This window comes from Triturus cristatus, chromosome 3_1 (genome assembly GCF_964204655.1).
Source record: "Triturus cristatus chromosome 3_1, aTriCri1.1, whole genome shotgun sequence".
Classification (NCBI taxonomy): domain Eukaryota; kingdom Metazoa; phylum Chordata; class Amphibia; order Caudata; family Salamandridae; genus Triturus; species Triturus cristatus.
In genome coordinates this window covers 620665099-620677618 of record NC_140583.1, presented here as the reverse complement: position 1 = coordinate 620677618, position 12520 = coordinate 620665099, and positions in this window count along the sequence as shown.

The window sequence follows — 12520 nt, the reverse complement described above, 5'->3', positions numbered from 1 at the left end:
TAACACAGGGCCACCTACCTCGTGCAGCTTGGACAGCTCTCCAATCGCTGTGAAAGACCACCCCTCAAGCCCTCTCCCTGGGGGCTGGTTGGGGGAAGAAGGGTGGATCTATCCTCCTTGTCCTGGGTGTTCTGCTCTCCTCTTCCGCAGTTTGCTCTCTTCTCTCCGGCTCCCCCCCCCCCCCCTTCAAGCTCCTGGGTCGCACTAGCACCCCCCTGCCTTCTCACCACCTTTCAGGCATTCTACAGTGAATTCTACCAAGGTGGTAATGGTTTATGTATATTCTCCTCCCCCCCCCCCCCATCATGACAGGGTCTCTGAAGTGAAGTGAAGGCTCACCCAGTGTGCCTGCCTGACTCAGACATGGCGACCCCAAGTGGATGGCCAGCCGGCAAGCTCACGGACGGAAGTAAACGAAGTATGTCTGGTGCACAATTGTCACCAGCCATCGGAAGTATAGGGTCACTCGATGAGCTTGATTGTATAAGACTGTGCTTCTACTCAGTACAGCATGAATGAGTTGGTTATGGTGGCAAGCCAATAATCGTGGCTATAGGCCTAATCCATTTATTATTAAATGTCATGATAAAGGCAGTAGGCCTGACATGTATTGTGAAAAGCAAGTTAAAGTCAATAGGCATTTAAGGGAGGTCTGTTAGTACGCTGTATCAAGGCCTGCAAATAGATCTTTTGTTACAAGGAATCAGAGAGACTACTGTAATAGGCAAGGGGTTTGGTGCTGGTCAACCCCTTTGACAAAGCGTGGGGATTTGCACTGTTGGAATCCTTGCTTGGCTCTCTTAGTAGAGGTAGTATTTGGTATTCCAACTGTAATTTTCTTTAGTATATAATGTTATGACTATCCATATGCCTTGTGGGTAAGCTTAAACGAAATACAGGAGGCATGAGTTGGTTATATGACAAAGCTAATGATAACACCTATAGGCCTGCTTGGTTTAGTAGGAAAATAGATTTCCGGTGCTATAGGTCTGATCTGGTTATTATGAAAAGTTGTGATAAAAGCAAGTAGGGATGACACATTGATTGGGAAACAACCAAAAGCATATGTTAAAGTCAATCAGCATTTAAGGGTGGATTGTATTTACTCAGTAGTAAAGCGTACAGATTGGCACATGAACTCACAGGTTACCTTTGTAGGGAAGGATTTCCGTGTTGGGTACCCTCCTCTGACATACCCGTCCCTAGGGGTACAAGATTTGCATGGTAATAGGTCTTCTTAGACTATTTGGAATATCTGACAGGCTTAGCTGTCTGCCAGGATACTGTAATTAAACAATTCATATATCTATAAACATATATCCATGCAGATATACATGGAGGATCTTTGGGTCAGCCCTCTTCTGCCCCAGGTCTGAGTGACATCTACACCCTGCTTCATCCACGACAGTTCAAGCACGATGCAGACAACACCAATCATGGGCTCTCTTGCCCTGTGAACGATGACATTTTCGGATCACATGTGCACATTCACTTGAAAATGAGTGCACCCCAGTGTCAGGGCTGTGCTTCCTGAGGAACCGATGTAATGAGGGTTCCCCTGAAGGCAATGCACGTTTGGTGCAGCGTCACTGTCATTCAGGCAGCTGCATATTATACATTAAAAAAAAAAACGAATGGGAGTCTTGTGCCAGGTTGAGGGTGTTTTTTTCTTCTTTTTTTCTGTCCATTACCGCCAGGATTCCTTCTAGTAGTAACAGACAGAAAAACACCCACCAGACTGTCCACTCTAAATAGGGAGGGTGCTTTGATGTCTTCCCTCTGATGGGCTCTTTGCCATCAGCTCGTCAGAGCAAGCTTTCCCACAGTAGAGCTAATGGGGCACTGATGCCTGAAAGAAGACAGTTCACCCAACTCAGAGCAGGCGGACTAAGTGTTTGGAGGGCAGGGTAGTCCATCAGGTTTGTGTTTTGCTGGGGGCAATCAGCAGTGTTTACTTCAGAGCATTCAGTTTCTTCAATGTACGTATATTTACAGCTTAACTGAATTCTATGTGTATTGTCAGCTTCTATTTCAAAAGGAAGTGGCAGTATAAGTGAGCGGGCACTCCGGCAGCGTGGAATTGGATTGGTGCATCGAGGAGTGAGTCACTGCATTGAGTAGTGGTACCGGAAGGACACGAGCTGGTAAGACACCGCTTTACTTGACTTCATGCCATGCGCAACTGCTGGAATATTGACAGCCCGAAACATCTCCAACGTGAGAACAGGAACTAAAGCTTGGTGCGTGCGAGAGACACGTGCATCAGAGTGGGGAGGTCACACTCTTACTTGGTAGTGATGGCTAACCTTCACGCGTTCTGTCCAGGACGTGATCCCGTAGCCCGTAGTTATGCGCGTGCTTTAGCGTTCACCCACGGACTCCGTGGATTATCACATGGAGCCCTGTTTTACCTAGAATCGGTGTCTCGCCGTTAACACGGAGAGCTGCGGGTCATCACGGAGGGAGATGGTATTTTTCAAGAACTTGTCTTCTTTCACGCTGAACTCCCGTTACGTTATGTTGGACTGGACTCCCATTGTAGTCTGCGGAATCCAGTGAAGGGTATGAGTATCCAGCTTTCGTGAGGAGCCTCGGGCGAGGGACCGATCACCGGGGGAGGGGGACTTGAAATGTTTTTACGTCTTTTAAATACTTATCATCCCAAGTCTGCAGATGATGCTCTATTACGTATATTTTGAATTCTCTTGTTATTCTAGGGCCATCTCATTTGATGCCATATCCAATTTTTTTCCAATGTTGATTTGTGCATGTCTGATTTTCTGTTCTACTTTGTGGATGTTAAATGCTGGTCTGAATTTACTATATATACACTGCATGCTGGTATTGCATGCTGAGTGCTTGTTTATTGATGTTATTGTTAATTTCCTGCCTACTTACATTATGCCACGGTAATATATCTCTGTCTAGATGAGTTATCATTAATATCGTGCATTTTTTGTTTTTTTACCCCTAGTTTCGTAGGGCGTGTGGCTGTTATGCAGAATTTTGTTGAGTTGAGGGTCGTGTACCCTGGTACTTAGTTATAGGGTTATGTACCCTAGTGCTGTTATAGGGTTGTTTACCCTAGTGCTGAGTTGTGGGGTTGTGTATCCTAAGGTGCGTTTCCCGAGACTTTTTGTCCCGTCGGGCGTACTGGATGAGTGTGCGTTGCAGGGCTGTGTACGCTTGTGTGTGTTGCCTGGGACTTTTTGTCCTGTCAGTACAGTTTGTGTGCACCTTGGAGGGTTGCGTACCCTAGTATGCGTTGTCCGAGATTTTTTGTCCCGTTAGGCGTACTGGATGAGTGTGTGTTGCCTGAGACTTTTTGTCCCGTCAGGCGTACAGTTTGGATGTGCGTTTTAGGGTCTTTTACCCTAGCGTGCGGTGCCGGAGACTCTTGCAGGTGCGCGCGTTGTGGGGTTGTGTACACTAGAGTTAAGGGTACAGTCGTGTGCCCTAGTTAGTGCGAATGTGGCACTTTAACTCGTGGTTGTGTGCAGAAAGGGGTGAGTGAGGGTGTTACACATCCGAGGTGTCCTTATTTCTCCAAGATCTGCATAGTAATACACTGGTGTAATTTTAATGTATTTTATGTCGCAGGACTGTTTTGTTTTCATTTCCTTCTTTGGTCCTTTCAATTTGCAATTCGTTTGTTTTTAACCTGTATGCACTTCACTTGTGCTTATGATATTGTATGATGTGTATTTCCACTGTACATTGTTTTATATTGTTAATTTTTTCCCCTAAGGGAAAGAGATGTGTTGTGACTTGAATTGTTACTATGCATCCGTTCTCTTAGTTACCTGTTCCCTTCTGCTCAGCCAGTATGGATGTGATGTTGTGGAATGCTGTAGTGCTTGGTGATGTAATGGAATGCAGATGTGCCTTGTTTGGTTGATTGAGAGAGTATCAGATGGAGTATGTGGGCTGAGCAGCAAGGATGCTGCTCCTGGTGGGGCTGTCTTCTACTTACTTACCATGTTAATAATCATGTAACTAAATCTTAATAAACCTTATTCTACAATCTACCCTATGGCTACCTGGACGTTCTTCCCTTACAAGTACACTGTACATCAAACTCTAAATTGGGCCCTTGATTTATTCTACAACAAGCAAGAGAAGAACAAGACGGCTGAGGATTATGCTTCAGCTTTAAAAAACAATTACAATTTCTGAGGCCAAAGATACCTATAGATAACAGAAAGCAAGAAAAAGGAAGACACATCAAGCCAAGAAGGCGCTGTGTTTTACCAATGTGGCAGCTTGAATCATTCAGCACAAATGCAAAATGCATAGACTGTGGAATTACTGGGCAACATGCAAGAGTATCAAGGAAGAAAGTGAGGAAGCATCGTATTGTTTACACAGCACACAGCAACTCAAGTACATCATCAGAAAGTGATGGAGGACCTCAGTTCTCAGAACTCTGTTCTCATGTTCTCAACATCAAACAAGGCATGTTCAACATCAGTGGAAATGAGGTGGGCACTAATAAGCCTGTATGTTGGACGGCTGTAGCCTGGTCGGGATCTCCACATACATCATCGTGGAAGAAAGCTTGTGGAGAGTCAAATCGGCACCAAAGATTGGGGATGAACTGGAACCAGCAGGCATTAAGCTGGACAACTATACAGGCAGCAGCATCGAAATGTTAGGTTACAGAGTACTGCTATTTAAGTTTGTTATATGTGGCTAAGGATGGATCATCAGCCCACGGGTGGAGGGGTCAAATGACCTTACATATTGACCTAGCTACTAACAGTACCGAACAAGTGTTCATGGTAAGAGAGCTTGCCTGAAGATGGCCGCCAGTTAGGCAAGCTCCTTTGGTCGTAAACACAATCCTTCATTAGCTTGCATCAATTTGAAACATAGAATACCCCATGACGCGGGCATGTGTCTCCGATAAGTTCCTCCCTCGCATGCACCGAAAAAGAGACCCACAGTGCTGCTCCGAGGCCGTGGAATTCCTGAGGCATGGTCAGAGCTGAGGACGAGGACTACGGGCACTGCTGACGCAAGGTGAGCTCGCCGTACGCCCAGTGAGAAGTACACGTCACTAGTGAGAAGAGCACCGAAATGATGGGCTAAGACCTGCGGCTGAAGGCAAAGCAAATCGAGGGCTTATGCCACAGCAGATGCTGCGTTGGAGTGGGCGTAGCGGCGAGCCGGCACTGGAGAGACGTGCAAGGGCGGCCCTCTGGAGCTACACAAAGCTGCCACACTGAACGGGTCGGTGCTCCCAACGATGCTGGCGGGCTTGGCTCGACGGGGGATGTCTCGCCATGGATGGGCAGGTGCTGCTTCTAGGCCCTGTGGGCTGGGGGACAACACCCTGGTTGTACGCCTGCTAATTTGCAGGTCATGGCTGGGCGATTCGGCTGGGCTCGGGACCAAAGTCCCTGCTGAGAACGGGTGTCAGCTGTGATCTGGTGTCTCATGTGGATGTGCCCGCCTGCGGAGAAACCCGAGCACCTGATGAGATAAGGTGAGGAGTCACGTCAAAGCTTCATATACAAAGACAGGCCTTTCTGACCCGGCTGAGGGCGATCCTCGCTCTACAAACCATAGCCTGATAAGTTGGGCAGGAGAAGACATCCAAAGCGACATATATGTTGTAGAGAGCCATAGCGGAGAGCGGTTGGAAAGATAGGCACCTGGCAGCCACCCTCACAAGATATAGCTAGAAGCCCGAAGACATTGAGGCTCGGAGGTGGAGAAGGAACCCCAGATCATGGACTGGCCACATCTACATCCTCCCGCATTGAACACTTCCTGATTTGGCAGAGATTCCTATAGGGTAAGCATTGACTGTTTCTAGACGAAACTGGGCTCAACAAGCTACGTGCTCAGTGAATATAAGTTGGTATACCTCAGTAGCAAGACCATAGAACACATTTCCTGCGTGAGTGAGATCAGGTGTTCCTTTCTATAGCTACTACGTCTGCCATATAGTTCTTGATTGATTGCTGCAACATGGGAAAAACAGATAAGTCACAATCAAAACTGCACTTCGAACAGCAGAAGGCCCCCAGACAGCGTGAGGATGGAACTGTGACTGGGGGGGGATCGCACAGAAGCTCCCGAGTCTGAACTTGAAGGCGATCTGTGACAAATACTGTCAGCCATGCATGTAAGTCTCACAAGAATTGACGAGAAGATCAACACTCTCACCTATCGTATGGATAGAATGTCAGAGGGTCGACAAAAATGCAGACCACCTGGACGCAGTGGAACGCCGGGTATCAGAATCAGAAGATGACAAGAATGCGGCCACAGAAACCCAGAAACAACTAGAAAAGAAGATCTCGCTGTTGCAGGCCAGTACCAAGGACCTTGAAGCGCGCTACAGGTGCAACAATTTGTGGATCCTTGGCGTTGCAGAGTCCCCAAGCGTGACCAACACAGAGACATTTGTAGAGAAGCTCCTCATAGAGCAAATGGGCCGAGACTAATTTTCCAACCTGTTCTCCGTAGAACGAGCCCACCGCTCATTGGCTCCAAAACGGGTAGAGGGGGACCGCCCTCGTTCGATAACAGCTCGTCTACTCAACTAGAAGGATAGTGATGCAGCACTACATCGCTCCCAAGATCTACAAAGACTGTTACGAAGGTGCGGCCAGACTTTATGATGCAAGTTCAGGAGGCGCAGAAACAATTCCTAACGGTCAAGAGGAAGCTGTAAAAATTGAACATTGACTATGCTTTGCTTTATCTTGCACGCTTGAAAGTGACTGTTGGCGGAAAGACAAACATTTTCAATGACCAAGAGTTTGAAGCAATTTATTAGACTGCAAGAACGAGCAGGTGGTAAGCCAAAATCCCCCAGGATTGGGGAGCTAGTAACCTCCTCAATATTAGATGAACCTGGTTTATTACACCTATCTCGTTTCTCTGCTCCCTGACAAGATGGTAATCTTGCAGCACTATTCAGGTTTTATTGCTGTCTAGATTTATTTATTTATTTAGAAAGTTTTATAGAGCGCGAACAAGATCCTTGCGGATATCAGAGCACTTTATATAACAGCTGGATGTAAGTAGAACAATACAAAATATGCAGGTAAACAATAATAACAAAACAAAAAAAAAAGCATAGTTGGTGCACATAAAGTAGGAGGATTACAGATTGGTGCTGTCTATTATAACGGGAAACACTAGAGCTCAGGTCTGAGGAGAGAGAGCTCATGTAAATTTATCCATGAGAAACGCTTTGACTTCTTTTTTGAAAGCGGCGTAGGAGGCGTTCCGTCTGGTTGCGGGGGGCAGAGCGTTCCAAATTCTGGGCGCCATCCCCGAGAAGGATCGATTATAAGTTTTCTTTTTGTTGAACCTTTGGGGTTTCAGTAAAAGATTTTCAGCACTCCTGGAGGACCTTAAACCCCCAGAGATTGTCAGTTTCTGCGCGAGGTAGCTGGGAGAGCTGTGGTGTAAAGCTTTATGGGTCATGCATGCCACTTTTAGGTGGATTCTAGCTTCAAAAGGAAGCCAGTTCAGGGATTTTAAGTCCGGGGTAATGTGTGCAGTTCTTTTCGAGCCAGTGATGAGTCTAGCTGCAGCGTTGATCGACGCTCTTAAGGGTGCTGTTGCAGCTTTTGGGAGGCCACACAGGGAGACACTTCCGTAATCAACACAAGGGATAACTAGTGCTTGTACTGCTAACTTGAGGTCCTCTACTGGCAGGAACGGTTTCAGTTTCCTTAGGATACTTATCTGGAAGTTAGCTCTCTTAGTGGCGTTACTGATGTGTTTTTGCATCATGAGGTTGTTGTCGAGAGTGATCCCCAAGGATTTTGCTGAGTCCACGATAGTTGGTTGTATGTTGAACGCGGTGAGCTGTTTGATCAAGTCATGCATTAAAGGGATCTTGGCCGGTGGTGCTATGAGGAGGAATTCTGTTTTTGATGCGTTCAGTTTGAGATGGTTTTCTGATAACCAAGACTGGGTGATCGCGAGTGTGGAGTTGAGCATATTAATGTCTTCGATGGAATTGATCTTGAGGTATAGTTGTGTGTCGTCCGCATACATATGAAATTGCACATTGGATGATTGCAGGATTTCAGTGAGAGGTTCCATGAACAAGTTGAATAGGGATGGTGAAAGTGCGGACCCTTGCGGCACCCCCAGAGATACAGGAGAGGAATTGGAGAGCGCGTTGTTAACCTTGAATTTTTGTGTACGGTTATGCAGGAAGGATGCAAACCATTCTAGCACTGTGCCAGACAAACCAATCCTATGCTCCAGTAGGTCTAATAGTTTCTGGTGTTTGACCGTATCAAAGGCTGATGAGAGGTCTAGTAGGATGAGTAAGCACGCACCATTCTTGTCAAGGATTTGTAGCGCATCATCAAGAATGTGTGTCATGACCGATTCAGTGCTGTGACCCGCTCTGAAGCCTGATTGGTGTTTATTTAGTAGGTTGAAGTGATCTATGTGAGTGGTCAGTTGTCGGAGAACACCTTTTTCCAACAATTTGGCCAAGGTGGGGATATTGGAAATGGGGCGGTAGTTGTTAAGGTCGGTAGGGTCAGCAGTGGGCTTCTTTAGAATAGGTGAGACTTGGCCTACTTTGAGGGAGTCCGGGATACAGCCTTGTTGGAGTGAGCTGTTAATGATTTTGGTCCAGAGTGGAAGAAGCCAAGGGGAGAGGGCTTTGACTGCATTGGCCGGGAGAGGGTCAGTGAAGTGATTGGCCGGTTTCAGGTTGTTGAGAATCTTGCCTAGGGTGTCTTCAGTGTACGTCTCAAAGGAAGACCAGGCTGCTTCGTTTTTAAGGCAGGCCTTGGGGGGGGAATGACATGTGATGGGTGTAGGTAAGGGGGTGGTTACCGTATGAGGGGCAGTGTGTAGTGCTCTGTCATTAAGGAGATCCTTTATGATGTTGTCAGTCTTCAGATTGAAGAAGGTGGAGAATTCTTGACAATTAGGATGTGGGCGAGCTAGGTCTCGAGCCCGTTGGGGAGCTTCCTTGGCTTGATTTTTGACCAGCTCGAAGAATTTTTTGGGCCGGTTCTTAGCTTGGTCTAATTGGTGGCTGAAGAAGTCAGCTTTAGTGTGCTTAATTTTTTTGTAGTAAGCATTTCTCTTTTTCCTAAGGAGATTGAGGTGGAGAGCCGATGGGACTGCTCTCCAATTGCGTTCAGCGGACCTGAGGGCTCGTCTGTCCTCATTAAGTAGAGCGTTGAACCAGGGCTTGGAATCTTTAATGGGAGCTCTCTTAAGTTGCAGGGGGGCTGCCTCATTAATTATCGAGGTCATGGCGTTGAGATAGTGATTTGTGAGAACATGGACGTCTGAGGTGTTTACAGGGGGCTGGAGCAGGTGATAACTGGAGGCGGGTAGTGAGTTGGGGTTGATTTTTTTCAAGTCTCTTTTCCAGATCTTAGGTTTCGTGGGTTGCGATGAGTTGAGTTTAAAGGTTTCTTTGACGTGAAAGGCAATAATGTGATGGTCCGACCAGTCGCATGGTTGGATCGAATCCACCTGGATGACGTCAGCTTTGGAGATAATGAGATCAAGGGTTGATCCTTTGTTGTGAGTCGGGCTACTACAAGATTGGGTGAGGGCTAGATCATCCAGGAAGTTTTTGAAGCTGTTGACCCCTGAGTCATTAATGTCATTCCAATGGAGGTTGAAGTCACCTAGGAATATTTGGGAGTTTTGACGCCCGTTGTTAGCGGAGATCAACTCCATGAGGTGTTCGATGAAGAGGAGGTTGTCACCTGGGGGATGGTAGATGATGTGGCGTGAACATACCGGTTTGCCCTTGCAGCAGATGTTTAGGCATAAGTATTCGCAGGATGGGAAAGAGGGTGAAATGGCTCTGTTTATGGTGATGCTGCTGCGATGTATACAAGCTATGCCACCCCCTATCTTGTCCGATCTATCGAGTCTAATGATGTCGTAGTTCGGTGGTACAAGGATGTCGAGGAGCGGAGTGGATGAGTCTGTTAACCAGGTTTCAGTAAGAAATAGGATTTTCAAGATCCTGTGAGATGATGAGGTCAGCTATGTCGGCAGCATGTCTAGAGGCTGATCGGCAGTTTAGAAGAGTGCATTTCAGATGGGGAGCAGTGAGGGAAGAAGAGGGGTCTTGAGGGACAAGGATTCTTCTAAGGTTATTAGCACAGACTCCTCTGTTGTTGTGTGTGGCGGGTCTGCCAGGGTTGAGGGGGATAGTCGGGATGGTTGTCTGAGAGGGCGGAAGTGAGATGGGGGGGGGAGGTTCGTAAGAGTGCAGAAGAGAGAGGAGATCGCTCTCCGAAAGCAAATTGGAGGTGCGAAGAGGGCGTGTACGAGCGTTGTGGGAAGGAACTGTTTTCCAACAGGGAGGGGGCATTTTGGAGGCAGGAGGAATGAGGTCCAGGTGCTCGTGTGATTTATAGAACTTAGATTGCGTGTAGCGCAACGAATGTCTCGACAGCATCATCTTGAACGAATGTAGCTCCGCTTTAATTTGGTGCAAGGTGATCCTAATTTCGTCTAATCTGGGATCGGATGCGGCTGAATGAGAGATAGGGGGGTATGTTGTGCCTGAGGGAGGCTGAGTGGGGGGATGCAAAGTAGTGGATGCGGCCTGTTGTGCAGGCATGGTGAGAGGATGGCGGGTGGTTTGTTCAGAGAGAGGAGTAGTATCCGAGAGGGGGTGGGGTGAGACAATATTATCATGCAGTCTCTGTGGAGGAGGGAGACCGTGTTGAAGGGAGTAAGTGTCCGGTGAGTCCGGGTCATGCGATAGGGAGGTGGCGGAAGAGAGCGTGTCAACGGGATAAAGATTGTGAGGGGGGAGAGGAGCGGAGGGCTTCAGAGGAATAGGTTCCTCAGCTAAGGGGGGCATATAGGTTGATGCATTCGTGCTGGGCAGTAGTAGGGTTAGTGGGTCAGGTACCGTGCCGGGGGGGTGTGGATGGGAGGGGTGCACGGGGGGGGGAGAGCTATAAGGCAAAGGTGTCAGTGGTGACTGGGGCGTGAGTGGGGCAGGGGAGTTGAACGAGATAGGCGTTGAAGGTGAGGTTAAGTGCTGAGTGTGGGAGAGGGGTGTAGGTTGAGTGTGGGGGAGGGGGGTAGGTAGAGTGGGGGAGGGACTGGAGCCAAGCGGAGAAGGGGAGATATTGTAAGTAAGGATGGGGGGGTTAATCCGGTCAGAGATGCCACGGGGGGCGGGTTGAGAAGGCAGCTGTGATATAGACACCCGGTTTTTAATGATGGGGAAGATGGTATCTAAGAGATTTAGATTACGATCCGAGGCCTGAATGAGGATGGTGCCGTTATTGTAAATGGTGATGGTCGCTGTCGCATTAAATAGTTGGGAGGGGGAAGTAACGAAGGCTGTTCCATGTGCGGTTTTCCTTGTAGAGGAGATCGTGAGAGAGGCTAGGAATGCTTTTCTCCATTGAGCTCTTCGTTTAGTGTGGAAAATGAAATCTGTGGTAGTGACTCCACTACGAGGTGAGAAATAGGGCAGCTGATGTTATGCTTTGAGAAGTCTGAGGGGCTCAACTATGGGCCAGACAGACTGTTTAATTAGATCTATGGCCTACATGTTACACAGAGTTGTGGAGCTAAATTTTATGTCTCTATATGTTCAATTCTATAATTGACGCATTTTTACTCATGTGTACAGCCCCAACGCAATATTTTTATTGCGGAGGTGTTCGGCGGGCAATCTGTTTCTATGTGTGCACCACACTACGTTTAGGAGGGTCTGTTGATTTGGGGGTTGGGAAGGTTCAGGGTTAATAGGAGGGTGATTTGGTAACAGATTGTCATTGGCATGACTGGGACGCTAATGAGGGTAGGGGAAGGTTTTTGGGAAGATATGCGCTGGTTTTTGTTCTTATGCATCAGTGTAATATCAGGCATACCATGAAAGATGCAACACATCTGACGACATTTCATACCCCGCTGGTCCTTTATCGTGCTAAAACATAACACAAACGACCTCTCTTTCTACTCACATGGAATATTAGGGGGTGAAATAATCCCTGGAAAATGTGAACATTTTTCGCATACCTTGACAGACACAGCATCCAAGTAGCGCTGCTCCAAGAGACACACCTCACTCGGCATATGGCATGTGCTATAGGCCATCGCTGGGCATCTACTCAAATAGCCTCCTCTTACTCATCCTATGCCAGAGGAGTGCTTCTGATGGTAAAACTGGGCACTCCCTTTCTAGGTATACACACATGGTTGCTATATTATTGTACAGGGTAGTTTCAGTGGCACATTACTGGCACTGGTTAATGTATACGGCCCTAACAGTGACTGTCAGGATTTTTATAGGCGATTGAGGGCACGTTTACATGCTATGCAGTCATCTGCAGTCATATGGGGGAAGATTTCAATATATGTCTAGATCCTACATTAGACCGGTCGACCCCTACCCACCAATATGTCAGGCAAGCGGCAGGGGTTCTACAGGATAGGATGGAGGAATATGGCCTGCTGGACTTCTGGAGATTGCGTAACTCCACTTTATAGAGAGGAACATTTTCCTCCTGTGCAACTAACTCCTAGTTGC